The 21,830-nt window shown below is 41.0% G+C and overlaps 1 protein-coding gene across 2 annotated transcripts in view; it reads right to left on the bottom strand.

Annotated features, from left to right (window-relative positions):
• plxnb3 (plexin B3) overlaps positions 1-365 on the bottom strand; it is a 94,305-nt gene extending 93,940 nt beyond the window's left edge. For both annotated transcript variants that reach the window (XM_036579494.1, XM_036579495.1), the window contains exon 1: positions 160-365. The gene's annotated coding sequence lies outside the window, so the exon portion shown is untranslated. The remainder of the gene's footprint in view (positions 1-159) is intronic.
• Positions 366-21,830: the final 21,465 nt, after the last annotated feature.

The following is a 21,830-nucleotide window of genomic DNA, read 5'->3' as shown; positions in this document are numbered from 1 at the left end:
CAACGTTACCCTTTGAAGTACGGTATCTGCACCGTTTCCGTCTGACAGCCTTCAGAAACAGCAAAGATCAGTTCAAACTGAACAAACTCACAGCGACCGTCCGGCTAAAGCGGCCACAACACAGCGCGCTGAGCTGCGAACTCAACGAGCCTCACTTACTTCAGTCGGCGGCGCAGAGTTTCATTCCCCGGGCTGGGAGTGACGGAGACCCTCCTTCTGTCAGAACCACAACAAACAGCTGAAGCCAAACCGCCGACACCCCGTCGTCACCCTGCAGACCTCCGAAATCCCATCACGACCGTGAGACTGAGGGCGAGTCGATCTGTGTCACCTCGCTCGCTCGATAGCAGCTGAGATTAACGAGAACACCGAGAGCCGAGCCCTCGTGCGAGTGGGCGGAGCTTCTACTTAACGCGCCCCGGTCAGATTTCAATGGAACGCTATTGGAAAGGGGCGGAGTCACATTTAAATATTCAGCGTTCCTCAACTTTTGGAAATTCACTTTTTTAATTCAGTTTAAAGATAAGAAAAATTATTTTTTTTTACATCAAATTACAGTTTAATATTATAACTTTGTTTTGTAGTGTAACCATTTACAATGAAATATTAAAATATTCAAAGTCCTCAAACTTGAGTTTTTGTTCCACAGGACATTACAGACTTTTAAAAATTTACAGACAAGAAAATCAGTATATTAGGATTATTTTTGTTAGAGAAATAAAAATTATTTATATTATATTTTGTTGGAGAATTGTAATTACATTTTGTTGGAAAAATATTTTTTTGTTAGAAAAATAAAAATGTTTTCCCCATTACACATAAGTTGAGCTTCTTTTCAGAAAGTTGTTATATCCAAAATTGTTAAAAATTGATATATAATATTGTGGAATTAAACGATTTTTGAACTATTATTATTTGGAAGGCTTTTTTTTAAATACCAAGACATCATCACAAAGCAGTTTTATCGTGTAACTTAACACATCCCTCTTACAATAAAGATCGAGTCTCATTTAAATATTTAGCGTTCCTCAACGTTTATAAATTCACTTTAATCTATTTCAAAATTTAAAAAATTAATTTTTTTTTACAAAAAGTGACAAAACAGTTTAATATATTTTTGTAGTGTGACCATGTACAATGAAAGGGGCGGGGTTATTTAAATATTCAGTTCTCAAACATGAATATTATTAAAGATTTTCATTTAAAAAAAAACAAGTCAAATGAATACAAATTCAGTTTTATCTTCTACTGAAGGTTTTTGTTCCACAAGACATTACAGACTTTCAAAAATGTGCACAGACAAGAAAAATTAATGCTATGTTATGGTTATTATTGTTAGAGAAATAAAAGTTATTCATATTTTGTTAGAGAATTCAAATTATATTTTGTTAGACAAATAAAAAAAACTGTTAGAGATATAAAAATGTGTTCTCCATTATATGTAAGTTAATCGTCTTTTCAATGACTTGTTTTATCCAAAATTGGGAATGAAACTCTTTATTACTTGAAAAGCTTTTTTTTAATACCAAAACATCATCACCAAGCAGTTTTACTGTGTAACTTAACACATCCTATTTACACTGGAGGTGGAATCTCATTTAACCCTTGTGTGGTGGTGATGTGTTTGTTACTCAGTGGTCTGCTGGACCCACCACATTATTGTTTTTTAAATCAATACAGCCACAACAATTTATGTAAAAACACAAGATGTTTAAAATATCACAAGTGGCCAGCATAGGGTTCTCCTTTAGCAGCTGTAGCCAGTCAGCAGCCTGTCCATGCTGTCCACCCTAACACACACACACACACACACACACACACACACACACACACACACACACACACACTAACAGCAGGCCATGTAGGAGGAGAACAGGGTGAAGGACACAGCACCTCCACACTTTTATTCCCCGTGGGTTCACCCAACACCACATGTGTAATATAAATGTGTGGGGGGTGAACAGAGTGAAGGACTGAAAATGGGTTATTTTATATGTTCTTCACAGTAAATGAGCAAAGGCCAAGAATCTGAGGCTGAAATATTAATAAATCACATCATTTTTTCTTTTGGTAAACATTGAAAATGGGTCCCACAATTGAACACCACACAAGGGTTAAATAGGCACCGTTACTCAACTTCAAAGTCCTTAAAGTGTCCGGTTTTTGTAAAGCTTTTTTTAGAAGGCATCATCACCAAGCAGCTTTATAGAGTACCTTAACATGTCCATCTACAATGAAAGGGGCGGAGTCTTGTTTAAATATTTCATATTCTTGAATTTTATTAAACAGCCTTTAATTTTTTGTGATTGACTTGCAGCAAGATACAGTTACAAAACAGCTTCATACTGTAACTTAATATGTCTAGTTTCAATGAAGGGGCGGAGTCTTACTGAGTATTTAATGCTCTTCAGCTACAATTTAATTAAGCAGTGCTTAGCTCAATTCAGTTTAAGGCTTTAATAGGCTCAATATCATTTTTACTGTGACAACAAATTTACAATGGAGGGGCGGAGTCATATTTAAATATTCCATATTCCTGCATTTGTAAAGCACATTTTTACAACTTTGTCATAAAGCAGTTTTATAGTGCATGTTTGTGTGTGTGTGTGTGTGTGTGTGTGTGTGTGTGTGTATGTGAGTGCATGTGTGTACATCACACATCGCCAACAGCAGCGACAGACCCAAACGTATCTTAACTGTCAACTTCCAACGAAAGGGCTGGAGTCTCATTTACATACTCAATCTTTCTCAACTTGAATTTCAAGTTTAATTCAAGTCTATTCAAATTTATTTCTACAGCACTTTTCTACATCACAGTCTGGAGGACAGAGATAAACTCACACAGGTCCATCTACCATGATCTGTTCATTTTAAAGTCATTCTAATTAGTTTGTGTTTGTTTTTGTAGTGAATATGATTTTTTAATATTAACACCATTAACACAGACACGCCACACATACAGAAAACAACAAAAAACGGTTGTTCTCCGTTGTTTCTTTGTTACTGTTACTGAGGTTTCGTATTGCTTGTCATCGTAATTACTTTGGCAGTCCTGCATGTGAGGCTGCCAATAAAGCCAACTGAGCTGAACTGAGAGAGTGAGAGAAAGAAAGACGGAAAGAAAGAGAGAGAGACAGACAGAGAGAGCGCAAGAGAGGGGATAAAGGGAAAACAGAGAGAGAGAAAAGAGAGGGAGAAGACAGAAAAAGAGAGAGCACGAGAGAGAGGGGAGAGAGAATAGAGAGATAAAGAGAAAAAGAATAGAGAGATAAGGAGAGACGTAGAGAAAGAGAGAAGAGAAGAGAAGAGAAGAGAAGAGAAGAGAAGAGAAGAGAAACGAGAAGGAGACACAGTGAGAGAGAGACAGAGAGAAGAGAAGAGAAGGAGAAAGAGAGAGAAAGGAGAAACAGAAGATAGAGAGAGAAAAGAGGGCGAGACCGAGGGAAGGCAAAAAGAGAGAGAGGAAAGAGAGAGAGAGAGAGAGAAAAGAGAAAGAAGAGAAGAGAGAAGATAGAAAAAGAGAGTGCGAGAGAGATAGCGCAGAGAAAACAGAGAGATAAAGAGAGACATAGAGAGAGAGAGAAAAGAGAAAGAGAGGGAGACAGAGAGAAGAGAAGAGAAGATAGAGAAAAAGGGGAGAGACAGAGGGAAGGCAAAAAGAGAGGGAGGAAAGAGAGAGAGAGAGAGAGAGAGGGGGGAGAGAGAAGAAGAGAAGAAAAAGAAGAGAAGACAGAAGGAGTGAGAGAGAGGAGAAAGAGAAGATAGAGAGAGAAGATAGAGAAAGAAAGAGAGAGAGAGAGCAAAAGAGAGAGAGAGGGGAGAAAGGATATAGAGAGCGAGAGAGAGAGAGAGAGAGTGAAAGAAAGAGCACACAGATGGATTTTGGCACCCATGTGCCTCCGTTAAACCGGGGCGTGACTGACAGGCAGCGCGGAGCCCAAAACCCGCCGTGTTTAATAGATTCATTTCAGCATCATTTTCCCACGATGTCAAACCGACGCTGCCGCAAAGAGACGAAGCTCAGGATCGAAACAAAAGGTGAGAAATGAACAGACCGAGTTAAAAAAGGGACATAAAATATCTCAAACTGGAAAGGATTTGATTGCATTCAGCCACGACAGCATGTCAGGTATTGATGTCAGATGGAGCTCTATCACTCCAGTGAACGCTGTTCCACTGCTCCACAGCTCAGTGCTGAGGGCCTTCATACTGCTGTACAGTATCAGAATGCAGTGCTGCACAGGTAATTTTTAGTCCCCAAAGGTACAACATGGTTCTTAAGGTCAAACTGTGCACCTTAAACAAGTTTTAAAGGTGTCCTACGTTCTCGTTCTACAGGATAAAGGTGCATATTTGTGCTTTTTCGTAAATTATTGAAAAATATGTATGTAAACAGCATGGAGTGAGGAGTCGATGCTCTGTTTAGGTGACGCTGTGCTGAATTATATGCATTTTTCATGCAAAGCTTTAGACAGTTAAGCCACTTTCATTCTGGGTAGCTCCACCACCAACATATTGCGTTTCTGCTGCTTAATTGAGTTTAAGACGAAATCTTTTAATTGAGAACTGACAGTCATATCAGTCAGTAAAGCCCTGTTTAACTAAAACTACTGGAGTGCACAGCTGTATGCAAAAGTTTAAACACCCCTGATGACATGGCATCTTCCTGCTAATTTTAGTGCACAATTTCTATTTAATTTGCTGAGTTTAACATATTGGAAAAAAATAAAACCTATTCCTTGTTACATTTTGCAGTAATTGTGCATTTAAAAGTGCTCTCTGTTGAGGATGTGTTAACATATTGCCAACTGAGAAAATCAACAAAACATGCTATTTGAACACAGATGGCAAACTTTTGCGCACGACTGTAATATTAAAATCTGAAATAAATATATAAATATAAAATTATATCTGTCGATATTATCGGTTATTGGAATTTTCTGCCCCCTAACATCAATATCGGTATCAGCCACAAAATGCTCACATCAGTCGAGCCCTAATATGTACTGACTGATTAATAGACTGTGATGAACAGATAGACATTAATAAGGTCATAGCAATAAAGCTTCTTTAGGGTGAGTTGACTAGAGAACAGAGCAGAGACAATAGAGATGTGTGTGTGTGTGTTTGTGGACCAGGTTTATGCCACATTGTGGGGACCAAAACCTGTTCATACATTCACGCTGTGGGGACCTCTTTCTTGTGGTGGGCCCCACAACGTAGATCACTACATTTTTAGGTGAGGGTAAGGTTAAGGTTAGGATTAGGTTTAGGTTCAGGGTTAGGGTTAGGCTAGTAGTAGTTCTGGTTATTGTTTGAGTAAGTCTCTAAAAATGAATGGACATCTATGTAATGGCCCCACAGTTTGCAGAAACAAAATTGTGTATGAGTGTGTGTGTGTGTGTGTGTGTGTGTGTGTGCGTGAGTTAGTGGAGTCTGAAGGCTCCCGGTGGGTTTAGTGCTGTGTTCAGGCTGTGGTCCGGCGGGCAGGCTGAGGGGAGCTCAGCTGGGACGGTTTGAGCAGCACTGAAGAAACCTCATCAAAACCCTCATACAATATTAATACAGCTCACACAGAGAGAGAGAGAGAGAGAGAGAGAGAGAGAGAGAGAGAGAGAGAGAGAGAGAGAGAGAGAGAGAGAGGGAGAGGGCAGTAGAGGGGGAGGAGGAGAGGGGAAGGGAAGAAGAGAGAGAGAAATAGAGGGGGGAGAGGGATGGAGAGAGAGGGCAAGAGAGGGGGAGGGAGTAAAAGAGAAAATGACAAAGAGAGAGGGGGAAATTGACCGATAGAGAGAAAGAAAAAAGAAGACAGAGAGAAAGACAGAAGAATGGCACTGATAAGTAGAGACTAAAAAAGAAAGAGGGCAGGAGAAAGAGAGAGAAGAAGAATGACAGACAGATAGGGAGGGGAAAAAAAAGGAAGAGGAGCGAGAGACAGACAGGTAGACTGAAAAAAGACAGGGTGATGATGGAGAAAGAGAAGAAAGAACAAGATGGAGAAAGGGAAAAGAACTAGATAAGGACGATTATAAGAGAAAGAGATAAAGCAAGAAAACGAGAGAACAAAGAAATAAAAAGATGCGGAGAAGGAGATGGAGAGAAAAGGGAGGTAAAAAGACAGGATGAAGAAGGAGAGAGAAAAGGAGATATGGAGAAACAAGGAGCAAAAGAGAAGAAAGAGATACGTGGAGGAAGAGATGGAGAGAGAGAGAGGGAGCTAGATGTGGAGGAAGAGATGTAGCGAAGGAAAGAGAGAGAGAAATATATGTGGAGGAAGAGACGGAGAGAAAAGAGAACAAGACAGAGAGAGGAAAGAGAAGCGGAGCAAGAGATAAAGAGAGAGAGATAAGGACAGTAAGAAGAAAGAGAGAAAAACTGATATGAAGAAAGATGGAGAGAAAGAAGAGAAAGACCGGGAGAGAAAGACGAAAAAGAGAATGAAGAAGAATGAGAGAAAAGACGTGGAGAGAGAGATAGAGAGAAGAAGGAGGAAAAAAGACAGAATGAAGAAGGAGAGAGAAAAAGAGATCTGGAGAAACAAAGAGCAAGAGAGAAGAAAGAGAAACATGCAGGAAGAGATGGAGAGAGAGAGAGAGAGAGAGAGAAGTATATGTGTAGGAGGAGAAATATATGTGGAAAAAGAGATGGAGAGAAAAGAGAAAGAGAGAGGAAAGAGTAAAAATGATTTGGAGTATGAGATGAAGAGAGAGAGATAAAGGCAGAAAGAAGAAGAGAGAGAACAAAATTACAAAAGATGAGAGAGAAGAGAAAGAGAGAGGAAGAAGAAAGACAGAAGCAGATACTGAGAAAGGTGGAGAGAGAGAGAGAGAGAGAGAAAAGAAGAAGAAGAAAGAGGGAGAGAGTGAATGATGATGCAGACAGATTGAGAGCGAGGAGGCAGGGTAATGAATGGGCGGGTGGGCGAGCGAGCGAGCGAGCGAGTGGGGGGGGTTGGAGGGGTGAAAGGGTGACACTCCGTAATTGGGGGGAAATGTGTGTGACGGTGGGAGGAAACCATTATTGGCAGGTGGAACAAAAATGTTCGCATCCCTGAAATAATGAAGAGAGGGGGAGGAGAGGAGGAGCGCTAAACGACAATGACCACGAACGACAGGAAGAAAAAAAAACACAGCACTTCAGAGAGAGAAAACAAATTGGCTTGTTCTCAATTAATGGCAATTGCCTTTGAATAAAATGGTGGGTCTTTTTTTAGTTAAATCACTGCAATTCGGAGTCAGGAATAGCAGCAGTGTGTGTGTGTGTGTGTGTGTGTGTGTGTGTGTGTGTGGAGCGTATGCTCGGTGTGTGTTTCTGGCAGCCAAGTCGGCGGCCCAACAGTTGTCTGTTGCAGGTTGTTTACACGGGCCGAGCCAAGGCCTGGAACAATGGAGGATTTGTTAAAAGGATGATGTCCTGCTCCCTGCGTCCAAACACACACTGGCACGCCAAGGACACACTCTCAACAGACCAGCTGCGCACACACACCCTCACACATGCTCACACACACGGCTGAGAAATGAGTCTGAATGTGAAGATTCCACTGCATTTTACATTATAATCAAATACTGCAGTAAATTAGGATGATATTCAATAAATAATGCATTACAAATACATTTAACAGGCCAATATGAGCAGAAAACACTTCTGAAGATATCAAGAAAAAAGTGAAACCAATCCACAGCTATAAAGCTGCTTTAACACTGAACGCTAAAAATCACCGCTTTCAAATACATTACTATCAATGCACTGCAAAAAAATGGTATCTTGTCAAGTGAAACCTTAAGTCTAGTCCATATATCTAACGTTTCCCATGCTGAAATGGTTGTGCACTTATTATGAGATTATTTACTTTATTTCTAGACATTTTTTACACGTTTTAGGTCATTTTATTAGGTAAAATTATGTCACTATACTGGCAGATCATTTTGCTGGTTTCAAGCTCATTTCTTAAAACAAGCACAATTATCTGCCAATATATTGAGATACATACATTATCTAAACCGCTTATCATTCTGGGTCACGGTGGGGTGCTGGAGCCTATCCCAGCTGTCATTGGGCGGAAAGCAGGATACACCCTGGACAGGTCGCCAGTCCATCGCAGGGCAGACAGACAGACAGACATACACACTCACACCTAGGGGCAATTCAGCATGTCCAATCAGTCCCACGCAGACACGGGGAGAACAGGCAAACTCCACACAGAAATGACCCTGGTCACCCAGCCGGGAATCGAACCCAGGCCATTCTTGCTGTGCGGCGACAGCGCTACCCACTGCACCACCGTGCCGCCCCATACTGAGATAATTTTACTTAATAAAATTACTTAAAACAAGCAAACAATGTCTAGAAATAAGGAAAATAATCTTAAATTAAGCTAACAACAATCTCAACCGGAGAAATATTAGATTTATTGACTGTATTTAAGATCATTTTACTTGACAAGATACCATTTTTTTGCAGTGTGGGATGCGCAGCTCAGAAAACGGAAAACTTTTGCACGATGCACTCCGGCCAAGTCTGAGTGCGGCCAGTAGGAGAGCAGCAGGCTTGTATGATTGTTCCAACATGGACGAAAGGTCCACTTTTGTGCCCAACCTGTGAGTGCACAGCATCATTGAATGGGGCGACGCCCCTCTATTCAATCTTCACGCCCGATGAAACCCACTACTTTTATCAGGGCTTGTACAGTGGCAGGCAGCAGAGGAGGGTACAAGTCACTGAGTTGCAAGCAACAAGTAAGTCTCAAGTCTTCACACTCAAGTCCCGAGTCAAGATAGTGGAGTCTCGATTCAAGTCCTGCGTCAGTACAGGCGAGTCTCAAGTCAAGTCCCAAGTCAGTAGTCTTAACCTTCGAGTCCCAAACGAGTCAGTCTGCATTCTTCAGCTAATTTAAGGCCACAACACTGAATAAGGGTAACAGTACTATGGTCTTTTAATGACAGCATGTTAGCAGTGTATGGCTATATATTCATTTTTATTAACTAAAATACAAAATCAATGGTACACAGATAACCACACTTTTAAAAAGGATGGTTCTTCAAGGGTTCTTTAGTAAAGAAAATGGTTCTATAAAGAACCATGAACACTCAAAGAACCCTTTGCATTATTAAAGGGTCCTTTGCATCATGAAAGGGTTGTATGTGCTGTAGATGGTTCGGTTCTATATGGCACCCAAATGAGTTCTTCTGTTGTCACGATGTCGATCTTGTAACAACAGAAGAACCCTCTTAGAACCACTTTCTTTACTAAAGAACCCTTGAGGAAACATCCTTTTATGAATGCATGACAGACATTCTGGTATACACAAAGAGTAGTGCACTACACATGACAACTTTTAAAAGTATTATACTTATATTTGAAAATTATTTGGATGGTTTTTGGGAACACTGGGCGCACAGGATTAAAATCCAAACAAGCTCAACACTAAAACTAGCTCAGCCAACAAAAAACAACCACAAGTTTGAATTGAACTTAGATGACAACAGAAACCAAAAGGACCGAGCTGAACAAAGTTTACAGAGAAGACAGCAAAATGATGGTGAATGTACGAAGCTGAGTTGACAAGTTGACTTTTTTCCCGGCAGCAGCTTCTTATTCGAATTTTCCATTCCACCTTAAATGGTGCACCCGCTACTTTCCGACGACTTAACTGCTGCAGCATTTAAAGTGGAACAACAAATTCCAATATGAAGACGGCAAATAAGAAGTCAACTTCAGCCTCGTGGTGAACGTTGCGCTTGTTTTACCTAAAGAAGCTGTTAAAACTGGTCAAACAGAGACGCTGTGTTTCTTTTGTTTTGCTAACGTGAGGAAAACGGTCAGTTCACCTGGTGAGCTTCTCCAGTAAGAGTGGAGTTGGAGTGCTGAGCGAGGGAGCATTGAGGTTGTTGATGCTTTGCTTGTTTCTAGCTCATGGAGGCGAACTTGAGCTCTAAACGCTTCGCTTGTCTTCCAAATTAAAATAAACCGAGCATCAGCACCATAACAGACATCTGACAACGCGGCCGTATATTCAATTTATATCCACACACATGGAAAGTAGCCGTCTGCAGTCAGACTCTCCACGTTTCTTCCACTTTGTGTCTCTAGTCTTTCGGAGTCTTAAGGCTGAAGTCCGAGTCAGAGTCCGAGTCACTAGTGTTCGAGTCAGAGTTGAGTCGCAAGACTTTCTCAATATTCTCAAGTCTCAAGTCATTAAATTCGTGACTCGAGTCGGACTTGAGTCCAAGTCATATGTCATATGAGCTGCTGCTTCTTGCTGCACGAACCCCCATTATAAGAGGTTATCAATTAACACAGGAGGGTTTGTATGCATCACTTTGTATTGGCTGCATTTTAGAGATGCGCTGAATGTTGCAGGAACATAAATCAGCAGATTTCCTCGACGAGCAGACTTCTGACAGTTTGCTGTAAATATGGTTCTTTTGTTGATTCTCTCCTGAATGTGTAGCTCTAAATCTACCGTACATTTATCATCAGCATTCGCATCCAGTGATCCCTCCCCCCTGCCCTGCCAGCCCCTCCATGGTGTTTCAGATGCCCAACTGGGTATTCTGTTCTGGCACCAGGCCTGACGCCACATTTAACATGAAATAGGCTTAATAAATCTATCCAGGGTTCGAACTGTGGCAGAGGTCTTTGGGGGCCCCTTGGCAGCCTTGACGTATGTATCGATGCATACTATCCCAATAGATTTTCACAAGTATTACAAGCAACGAGTATTTTATTATTTACAAGTGCCCTCCACAAATATTGGCACCCTGGTTATCATGAGCAAAATGTACAAAAAATATTCTTAATTACTTATTCTTTTGATCTTTCATTCAAAATATTAGCAAAAAGCTAAACGTTTATTTAAGGTGTAAAGAAAAAAAAATTATCATGAAATATTTTTCTTAAATCTAGGTGTACAATTGTTGGCACCACTAGAAATTCTTAAAAGTAAAATGTAACTGATGTATATTTATATTTTATGATTTTAAGTTCACCTGAGCGATGAGTAACACTATCAGCCATAACTTCAGTGGGGAATATATATGAGGTGACACACAGGCCAAATTCCCTCAGTCATCCATCACTATGAGAAACACCAGAGAAAACAGATGTGCAACAAAAGATTGTTGAGCTGCACAAATCAGGAAATGGCTACACGAAAATAGCTAAACAGTCAAAAACGCTTATTTCTAATATCAGGGCCGTAATTAGGAAGCTTAAAAGAACTGGAGAATCTGTTGGGAAGAGGAGGTCTGTCTATACTGACCCCACGCACAGTGAGGAGGATGATTCAAGTGGACAAGGAATCTTCAAGGATCACAGATAGGGCCAGGACGTCTCCCAAACTACAATCAAACACCTCCTATATAACCACAAGTTGTTTACAGGGGTTTCCAGGAAAAAGCCTCTGTCATTAAGGACCAACAAACTTCCTACAGTTTGCCAAATGTTACTGGAACTTTCAGTGGGACTGTGTTTTATGGTCAGATGAGACCAAAATAGAGCTTTTTGGTAACAAACACCGGAGCTGAGTTTAGTGTAGACACAAAGATAGCCATGTGGAAAAGTACCTCATCCCCACTGTGAAGTATGATGGTGGATCTGTGATACTGTGGGACTGAAGTGTTTGTGACTGACAGAAGAAACCGTACTTGCTTGCCAAAGGAGTTAAACACGGTGACCTATGTGATCTAGACTTGAGTCACTATGCTATCACTAGTTAGTCAATTATTATAATCAGTTATAACCAAATTCAATGAAGTGTGCACTTAGTGAATTGTTTTGATTGTCTGTATTACTGCTATGTGTTCAGTGTATTTTTAAACAGGATGCTGAATCGTACTAAAATGACAAATCATGGAGAAATCTGAGATTTCGTTATACACTGAGTCGTGTCCTAAATAATCAAATCACTGCTGTCGGAACAAAACCTTTTATCTCCATTTTGTCATTTTTCAGTTTTTGCCATAATTTGAAAATGCCCATTGTTTTTTACATTGTGTGTGAATTACATCATGAAAAGACCAACAGAAAAGACCCAAAATGACTTGGAAAAATGTCTGGTTCCATTGACTTACATTAAAAGTAGAATATGTTTTTTCCTTCTCCTGTAAAGTTACCATTTTGGAAAAACAAGGTTTTGTTCTGACAACAGCGAAATGTTGTGAGGTCTGAGATTTATATCCCTAGTGCACAAACACATGCAGTCACACACACACACACACACACACACACACAAAAAGCATGCATGCAGAGAGAAATGCAGACAGACAGAGATGAGCACAAACCCATCCACTTGCTCCATCCATCCATCAATAAATACATCCACAGAGCAGCAAAAGTCTGGAACTCATCACTGCCTGAAAGCAACAATCAATTCCATTTAAATAAGTGAGTCTGAATATGATTCTCTAAGGACTGTTCACACACATACATTCATAAAGTATTGTTCCAATGGCCTGAAACCAGTTTATCTGTCCAGTGTGTTTCTGCCAGTAAAATGCTATATAACATTAGAAAAAACTACAAAGACAAATACTGTAAAAACTGACACGAATAAGACAGTAAAGTTATGAATATTATTTCTTTTTTTTCAATAACTGACTTACTTAACTCAGTGGACCATTTCAAATGAAGCAAAATACAACTAATAATTGTCAATCATGATCAATATCCAAAAATACGGAAAATATGTTATACTTCAGACAGTCTGGATTGGCTGAGAAGCGTTCTACCCATTCTGTCATTGGTGACAGCAGCACAGCCTTTTTTACAATAACTGTATCATTCAGCTGAGAACTGGTTGCTAACTAATGACTCATTTCACACTGACGCTAACCAAGTTTCTATTTCAGCACAAACAAAAAAAGAAAACCGACACATTTGATCATTTCTACAAGATAATATCTGACCTGCAGCCTGTTTAGGCAGATTCTGGAGGAGATGAACCACATCACATTCCGAACCTATTCCGAAGCTTTTCCGTCAGCAGCTGTGATGGAATTAGCCAGAAGCGAATAGGACGGGTGTGAAATGCTTTCCAGACTGACTGGAAATGCTGAAAAAGCTGAGCTGAACCTGATATTGACACCATTTTACGACTCTATCCACAACGCAAAAGGGTACTGCTTTTTGTGGTGGAGGGAATTGCCAATATGAAGCACATCTGATACAACGTTCTGGGCTTCTGTGCTTTACTTTTTATTTATTTTTTTTAAGAACTGTATAAAAGCAACAGAACGCTTGTGTGTTATTGCGAATCACATCACAGCTGTGATTATCTACTGTAGTCACCCTCGGCTCACGCCTGCAACCAATTTAATAACACACTTCCTTTCACATGCTACTGCTTAATCACACAAAGGCACATAACAATTTTAAATAATTATTGATATCCAATGATGTGGAAAAACGTATCATGACAAGATTTTTGGCCAAATCGGTCACACTCACACACCCCTGCGCTCGCACAGGGAAAGCTGAAAATGTCTGATATAAACAGACTTGGCTTTGTAAGTATTGCCTGAGGAAGACGAAGGAGGAAGATGCTTCTAAACAAAGCAACACAGCGGCTGGCCACTTCCGTTCGCGCATGAGGGCTGTGCAGAAAGAAAAGAAGAGAGAAAAGTCCAAGAGGTGAGCCGAAGTTGTGTCTGTGTGTGCAGAATGTGGTTTCAGAAAAACTCCACATCCGTCACGCCACCAGCTGAAAACCCTCACACCAGCACAGCACACCAGCACACAATTCTCAGAAACACCATCTCACATACACTCTTGCATGCATTCGCACATAGATTCACACCCACACACAGCTGCAATCAGTATGGATGCACTTCTACAGGAAATATAGTAAATATAGTTTACATTAGATGTTGTCACAAGAGCACTAGTGAGGTCAGGTAATGATGTTGGAGGATTTATTCTGGATCTCCAACTCATTCCAAAAGTATTGGATGGGGCTCCATCACTCCAGAGAATGCAGTTCCACAGCACGATGCTGGGGGGCTTCACACCCTTCTAACAGACCTCTAAACATATGCCGATGTGCACTGCTCCAGAGCGTCCCTTTCGCCCCATATATAACATGTTCTATTATACTTTTATTGATCATACAAGAGAAATTTGTACACTGCCTAACTAAGCCTAGGCTGGGGGGCAGCACAACATTGCCAGCCAGTGTCAGGTTAAGTGCCTCACCCAAACGCACCACCTGGAACAGCCAGTCAATCCAGGGATTTGAACCCACAACCTTCCGATTGCTGGCTGACCTCTCCTATAATAAGGCTACCAGCCACCCCAAGTGCCTGGAGTCACTGATTAGCACCTGGATACATTTGGACACCGTGTACATGGCATATACACTGTTTGCTATGTACCCACTTTATACCCACCTAAAAACGCAGTGACTAATATATTAAGCTTTTTGCATTTTTGACAGAAAAGAAGCAAATTTACACTGAAACCCAAATCAGAACAGCCCTAGAAACAAGACTGTCCACCACTCCTCATCAAGCTGGCCAACACATTAAAAACATAACCTTAAAAGAGACGTATTTCACTCTTGTTTAATGTAATAGAGATCCTCGTGCTCTTTGAAAGACAACTGTGGAGAGTATAAAACAACCTTAACTCAGTTTTTCTATGACGTGTGAAGTCCTCTGTGAAGAACAAGCTTGGGGGTTTTGTATGCTAATGACCACGGCTCTCATTAGCTCAGTGTTTAATGCAGAAGTCTTCTAATTCTAATGATGTTAATGCAGTGTCAACCAATGTTACTCTCAGCCACAGATACAGTGATGCGTACTGTCGACACAGTCTCTTGTGGTGAAAGTGATGCACACCAGACACTTTGCATTGAACACCTTTCTGTACAGTAACATGCCATAATCTGTGCTGGACATATTTGAAGGCAGACTGTTTCGCTTAGCAGCTCTCTAGTTTAACATGATGTGCTTGGCAAAGAAACTTCAGTGAAACAAGAAAATCTATAAGCTCTTGTTTCCCACTCTGGCCACAAGTTTTTTACAACCATTGCTTCACTGGTTTTTCCCCATTTCTGTATTTTAATATTTTATCCTAAAGCCGTTTGCTATGTGGTGTCGACCAGAGGAGGATGGGTTCCCCTTCTGAGTCTTAGTTCCTCCCAAGGTTTCTTCCTCTTGCTCTTACGGAGTTTTTCCTTGCCACTGTCAAAACTTGCGACTCTCATGGGGGCTCGGACCCGGATTTTTCTGTAAAGCTGCTTTGTGACAGCACCTGTTGTAAAAAGTGCTATATAAATAAACTTTGATTTGTCTTGACTTGACTTTAGAACAAGTAGAGGGACAACAAAAATATATTCGCCAACGTTTGTCATATCAGTATTACTAACTGTATCATCAATCTATTATAGTATCATCTATTTAATCAAAATGAATCACTGGGGGGATTATTGAAGGGATGGTAACCCCCCCACCCCCCATGCAAACTGGAAATTACCTAATTATGTAACAGCCTGAAGAATCATATGCTTTCTGTAAACAGGAAATATCAAAGAATGTCAAATAATGTACAGTCATGTGCAAAAGTGTGGGCGTCCCTGGTCAACTTACGTTTTATAAGTGAAAATAAAGCCGAATCCCATTTTTCATTTTTACCCCTACACCTTGTTTTCGAGTGTCCCTTTGCCCCTTTGAACAGGTCGTTACAAACTCAAAGAAACAGAAACCTTCTGTCCTAAAATCTGCAGAAAAATGTCATATCTGAGTTTGCTCTCTGTAGATGCTTTTCACCAAAAGCAGTTTTGTTTACTCCTTAAAGGTGCGCCACAAACGCTACTCACACGAGCATCACTTTGAATTTCTGCTAGGAATGCGTCTATCTCTAAAAAGAGTTTTGCCGTTAACAGGCTGGTTGCCGGGGGCAGAAAAAGGTCAAGGCTCCTTTGGAGTTCTGATATCTCCTAGATAAAACATCAAAGTTCTGAAAAAAAGCTCTTTTCTTCTCCTCTGCTGCAGCGAGAGAGACACATCGCTGTATGCATGCTCAGCTACCGTCTCAGCACACCCACCACTTCACACTGGTGAAACCCAGTGGGTACAGTGGGTAAGGTGTGATAGACGTGAGCGTCTCACTTACAGATTTTCTCAGCAGTGCTGCTAGACAAGCACCTGATCCTGTCCCCACTGTTCTGTCTGAGTCAGTAATACAGGTATCAGTAATGTTCCACTGTGGTAATGTGATCTCACGTACAGTAATGTTGAGCAGTCATTTTAAACAGGGACCATATGTGTAGTACTACGCATTCACATCCAGTCTACTACTAGGGATGTGGACGGGTACTCGAGTACTCAGATGACCAGTCGAGGTGCCAGGATTTAAGTACTGAAATCACTATTCTGGTACTCAAATATACAGGCCAACAACTCAGCGAAAGGCTTCCTTTATCAGGGATGAGCATTGTGATCAATTTTGATATTAGAGTATACATAAGAGTTAACAGATATCCTGTTAAGAAAAACAGGACAAATAAATACATAAATAAATAAATAAACAGGGCCTATATTAATGAAGGGCTGTACCTTTTAAGGTCGCAAAACTGTAAAGCTCACTAGGCTAATTACTCTAGCTGTAGTTCTCCTCTCATCTGAAGAGGCTTCTGTTATTTCCTCAACATAAAAACTACAAACTGCTTCATTATTTTGAATAATAAATGTCTTCAAACGTTCCTCAGCTTGCTGCTAAACTTTTGTGCTACTGTTTTTTTAGCCTCTCTACACCAGCACTATTAACTGCCTAGGGCCCCCATGAGCTAAGGGCCCCATTAAAATACAGATTAGATATACAGATGTATGTGCTGATGATAACCTATTCCGAAAATATATATACAATTTAGAAACAGCTGCTTTTTGCAGATGTTTTTATTATTATTATTATTATTGTTGTTGTTATTAATATTATTATTAATATTATTATTATGCCTTGCAATTAACTGGCGACCTGTCCAGGGTATTTCCTGCCTTCTGCCCAGTGACTGTTGGGATAGGTTCCAGGTCCCCCCCGCAACCCAGAAGGATAAATGGCTTAGAAAATATGTGTGTATATTATTATTAGTATTATTATTATTATTATTATGATTATTGCTTTAGTAATTTTATTAAGTGAAATTCTTTCTATATTGGCAGATAATTTTGCATATTACTTAAAACAAGTAAAACAATATGTAGAAATAATTGTAATGGCCCATATCATGGAAACCCAAATTTTCTTTGCTTTTTTGAAATAAAAGAGGTTTATGTAATATGCAGACATTGTTAAAGTTTCAGAACTTAGCTAAGCTGCAAAAACAGCCCGTTCTGAATTCATCTTTATTTACATTTACATGTATCTGACCATTTAGCTTTCTTGCCGAAGCTATAAGGAGTGTTTCAGCCCAGACGTTTTGAATGAGACACAATAAAGGGCATCCAATCAAAAGATAACTCATTTACATATATCAGTCTTAAAGGCACAGTAACAAAAACAGCCTGTTTAATTCTTAGGGACAAAGAGAGGTTGGAAAATGTAAGAATGAATAATGATTGTTTTGGTACATAAACCCATAGAAATGAACTAATGAGCTATTTCAAAAATAAACTAATTTCAAAATGTGCATCCAGGGGGCCCCATTCCTGTCTTTTGCCTAGGCCCCCAGAATCACTAAATCCACCCCTGCCTCCAGCTCCAGCCCTACACTGACTTTAGCTGAAGTACTTTTTTCAGTTTTTTTTCCCCACCCACCAGTTAACCGGACACCCATTCATTAACTCTTCCAGATACACAAATATCAAAATGAACTGGACAGTCGTATAGTAGTGGCAAAGTAGCACATGGTAGGCTTTCACTTTTAACCCTTATTTCACTTTCGTTTTTATTTTCTGGCAGAAATTTGACATTGAATCTGTGTGTTTTCACAGAATTTTGCAGGTCTGACAGCCTGCAAGTCAAAGCTTACTGTGTTTATAATACGTCGCCATCACAGTATCGCAATGGATAAGTGGATGATACTTTAACGTGGCAGACCCAGTCAGACACTTGCAGTAAAAACAAGAAATGAGGCTTTAATTGAAAGGGCTGGACAAGCATCGTAGGCTTTGAACATGCATGGGTCAAATCCAAAAGAGCAAAAAGACAAAAGAGCACAAACATAACCAAAAATGGCAAAGTCAAAAAGGCAAAGTCAGTAAATCCAGAATCAGAGTCCAATACACGAAACGGCACTCAGGTAACGCCCAGAGGGTCTACAAAGAGACACAAAACCTTGCATCTAGGCCACGCTAAAGCCCGGGCTTTTAAACTAAACAGGTCATATGACACAGAAAACACGTACAACATATCAGTACCAGAGCCGCAAAACAGCAGAGGGTGCCCGCGAGCAAGTCCTCAATGAATGGGGGGTGAAAAAAGCTAAACGGCTAAAAACAAAAAGTTAAAATAGTTTCTAATCACTCGCCCAGAACTTCTAATCTTAGAAAGTAGAAGGGTGTATTTCACTAAAAAAACAAAGAAAACTCACCTGCATGTTTCCTTTTTTCTACTGCAAACAAGTTTCGAGTAGCAGAAAGCTGGCATTACTGCTAATGAGTGCTGACTGGTTGGCAAGCGGAGCAGCTCATTGGCTGTTTGCGCTCACCGATGTCATGAATGTATATGAGGCACCGTTTTCAACTCCTGTAACTCGAGTTTAAAGGCGTTTAAAAATATAACAGCAGACTCAAAATCTTTTGTGCTCTTCTGTGTTCAGGATATGAATGCATTCTTTTATCTTAAAAATGTTTAAGCACTTATAAACAAATTAGTTTATAATTTATTCAAATTCGTTTTGGACTCGCTCAGGAGCGCCCTCTAGGGCTCGAGAAACCTGGAAGACATTACTGAGTGGTAATTCTCCTCTCTACAAGTTCTCTGTCAGTACTCTGGTGATTGTGAACGATGATAGGCGGATTGAGGAAGTTTATGAGTCATGTGACCTCCAACGGGATTCAGGGAAATGGAGTCCGAGTGTGAGTCTGAGCATGTGGACGAGGCCTAAGATTTGGTCACTTTGTTTCGTGAGACTCATTTCCATATTGGAGCCTCCTGCGATCTCAGTATCGCGAAGGCCGATATCACGATAACAATTACCAACCGATACACTGTGAGGCTCCAGTGCACACGAGTGTTTTAGTGAAAAGAGTGTATGTGCGTGTGTCAGTGAAGGAGTGAATGTGAGACAGTAACTGAAAGGCTGTGATTGTGCCCAGTTTCGTGCCTGGCAGCGTCCACAGAGCCTCCTCCACAACGGAGGGCACCCCCAATTCACTGCACATTCCTAACTTGTCTCTCCCTCTCCCTCTCTCTCTCTCTCTCTCTCTCATTTCTATCTGTTTCCATCCCTCCCTCTCCCGCGCACAGTACAGCCCAGTCATATGGGCCGGTTAAAATGCGCAGACCGCATGCCTATTACAGAATCAAAGCGGCGCTGGATAAAGATGAGCAGTGTGCGTGTTAACGGAAGCGCCGTGACCTTCCCCGTGTTTTGGATGGCTCTGGCCGAGCGCTGAATGGTGCCACTGTGGCTGCAGATGACCCCTGACCCCTCTCTGCGGCACAGTTTCCTTTTTACATGCTGAGCCAAATATGTGGCTGTCAGACAGAAAGCCTGAGCGGAATAATAATTCATAGGCCGATTATTATTGAGGCCAATTCGATTCAGTTTGTGTTAGTGGACGCGAAGCCAAAACAAGGCTTCCGGCTGCGGACGCGGAGCAATAAAAACGCTCACATCTCCAAGAAATCACGTTATTTATCACTTATTTTGCTTGGCAGTAGATAAACAGCAGTATTTCATGTGCTATGACGAAATGTTTCGATTCTATAACAAAACACTGGGCTGTGATCTGTATGACATTGGGATTCCAATACACCATGCACAGATGGTTCTTCAAGGGTTCTTTAGTAAAGACACTGGTTCTATTTTGAACCATGAACACTCAAAGAACCAATAGAGATATTTTTAAACATTTTTCATGGCTGCCTAAGATTTTTGCACAGAACTGTACATTAAACAAATAAATAAACATACTTAAATTATAATAAACCCACATAACACATTAGATAAATCACATATTGTCCCTCTGTAGGGAAAATTCCACATTCATGATTGTGGCATGTTAAGTCACATAATCTGCTCTATAATCTCCTGCTGATAGGAGAACATCAAGGGTCTGTATGAGGGTCCACACTTCCATTCCTAACCTTTTAATTACACAAGTAATGTATATGTTAGTTGTATTATTGTTACTAAATAATAAGCTTTGACGTTAACAGGGCTGCAGATTGAGTTAAACAACTCTCAGCGAAGCGGTTTGTTTGGTGGTTTTCTCGTGTTTCTAGCGCTCACCACCCACACCAAAGACATACGAGCTGCTGTAAAGCCCGGCGGGAGTGGGGGGGGGCGGGGGGGATTCACAAAGCAGGACTTTCTCAGTTACTTAGATAACTTAGACCCAAAGGCAAGAGAAGAACAAAGCACACTCCTGCTGGACAGTCCTCAGTCCAGGTTTACATTATCCAGCTCAGTCAGAAATCCAGCTGTGCGAGTCGCTCCTCTGAGCACAACCACCCAAATGTATGGTTATTGTGGTCTACTTGTGTGTTAAGACCCTCTAGAATGTTCTCCCCCATTCACACTGTTCTAGAATCCTCTCCCACCATTCACACTGTTCTAGAATCCTCTCCCGCCATTCACACTGTTCTAGAATCCTCTCCCACCATTCACACTGTTCTAGAATCCTCTCCCGCCATTCACACTGTTCTAGAATCCTCTCCCGCCATTCACACTGTTCTAGAATCCTCTCCCGCCATTCACACTGTTCTAGAATCCTCTCCCACCATTCACACTGTTCTAGAATCCACTCCCACCATTCACACTGTTCTAGAATCCTCTCCCGCCATTCACACTGTTCTAGAATCCTCTCCCGCCATTCACACTGTTCTAGAATTCTCTCCCACCATTCACACTGTTCTAGAAAGTTCTCTGCTCATTCACACTGTTCTAGAAGTCTCTCCCACCATTCACACAGTTCTAGAATGTTCTAACAAATTTGCACAATGCTCTCCCCATTCACACTGTTCTGAGAAAGAACTCCGCTCATTCACACTGTTCTAGAATTCTCTTCTGCCATCCACACTATTCTAGAACATTCTCCTGCCAGTGATACTGTTCTAGAATTTTCTCCCACCATTCACACTGTTCTAGAATTTCCCTCGCCATTCACACTGTTCTAGAATGTTCTCTCGCCATTCGCACTGTTTTGGAATTCTCTACCCTCATTCACACTGTCCTAGAATGTTCTCCCCATACTATAATGTTCTTGTTCATTCACATTGGTCTATAATGTTCTCCCACTATTAATACTGTTCTAGAATGTTCTTCCCACTCACACTGTTCTACAAAGTTCTGCCGCCATTCACACTGTTCCAGAACATTCTCCTCCAATTTAAACCATTCTAGAACATTCTCCACCACCCACATGAATTCAAGTCAGTGGTCAGTTCTTTTTCTGGACCTTATAGCAGACAGTAAAGCATCAGTGTTTGCCGGAGAGGGTTTGTTGGTGCGAGTGTGTTGGGGAAAGGTGTGTTGTTGTGTACTGAGGGATGAAGAACCGACCCTACAGAGCAGCACAGAGCTGGAAATGAAAGCCGTGTGTTTGTGGTGGCAGAGAGAACGGCTGAAAGAGCAACCCGAGACCCCGCGGCCCTCAAAGTCTCACAGCAATAATCAAAGAGAGGGAGAGAGAGAGAGAGAGCGCGTGCGAGAGACACAAACAGTGGTG

This window comes from Colossoma macropomum, unplaced genomic scaffold, assembly GCF_904425465.1.
Source record: "Colossoma macropomum unplaced genomic scaffold, Colossoma_macropomum, whole genome shotgun sequence".
Classification (NCBI taxonomy): domain Eukaryota; kingdom Metazoa; phylum Chordata; class Actinopteri; order Characiformes; family Serrasalmidae; genus Colossoma; species Colossoma macropomum.
This window is presented reverse-complemented; position numbering and strand designations above follow the sequence as displayed.